We start from the raw sequence: 871 nt of genomic DNA, 5'->3' as shown, positions 1-871 counted from the left end.
TCTGCTTATATGCAAGATCATTAACCAAGATTGGACAGGCTTCCATGAATCAAGCCTTAAAGGTGGTTACCACCAAGTCATGTTCACTTCTTTTTGACCTATATCCTAGGATTATTTGTGAAGCAAGCCTTAATGGTTGTAGCCACAAAGTCCTGTTCTTATCCTTTACCTATGAAATTCTTATGAAGCAAGCTATAATGGTTGTAGCCACCAAGTCCTGTTCGAATTCCTTCCTAATAAATCTCTAATTTAATAACAATTTTTTTTTATATATATAATCTATATTTCAAAAATAGAGAGAAAAATGGTGATAAATCTATATACACAATGCTTTACTTTCCAGACTTGTTTGAAGAATCTGATCCCATGTATACCAAGCCCCAAGACAAGCAGTTGTGTCAGGTTTAGTGTTGGAGGTCAGCTTTGGTTCCTTCAAAACAATCTTAGCAAGAGTGGATAGTTGACAGGTTGATCCACTTTAGTATCTTTAGTACTATCTGCAATCAGTAAGTCTAGAATGGTGCTAAAGAGTAGTTAGATATCTAGGAAAAATCTATAAGTTCACAATCCCCTTCTTGACTCAATAATAACTTAATTTGAAATCATTTCTAATAAGACTAATAAGTAAATAAATATCAGTAAACCTCCCCCAGACTTAAACTACATTTTCCCCAGTGTAAATTCAGTTGGAGTTATGGTTAAAAATAAATCATAAGGACTCAATGTAACAAGTAGGAACAATATACCAGACCGGAATAGATGTCTACCGATGTAAGGATGTTGATGTCGGTCGACGCAGGTAAGGCAATGTCGATCGATGTCGACTTGTTTGCGTCGGTCGATACAGATGGCAATCGTCTACTCGGATCTT

This window comes from Brassica oleracea, chromosome C1, assembly GCF_000695525.1.
Source record: "Brassica oleracea var. oleracea cultivar TO1000 chromosome C1, BOL, whole genome shotgun sequence".
NCBI lineage: Eukaryota > Viridiplantae > Streptophyta > Magnoliopsida > Brassicales > Brassicaceae > Brassica > Brassica oleracea.
The sequence above is the reverse complement of the archived record's forward strand: the minus strand, read 5'-3'. Positions refer to the sequence as shown.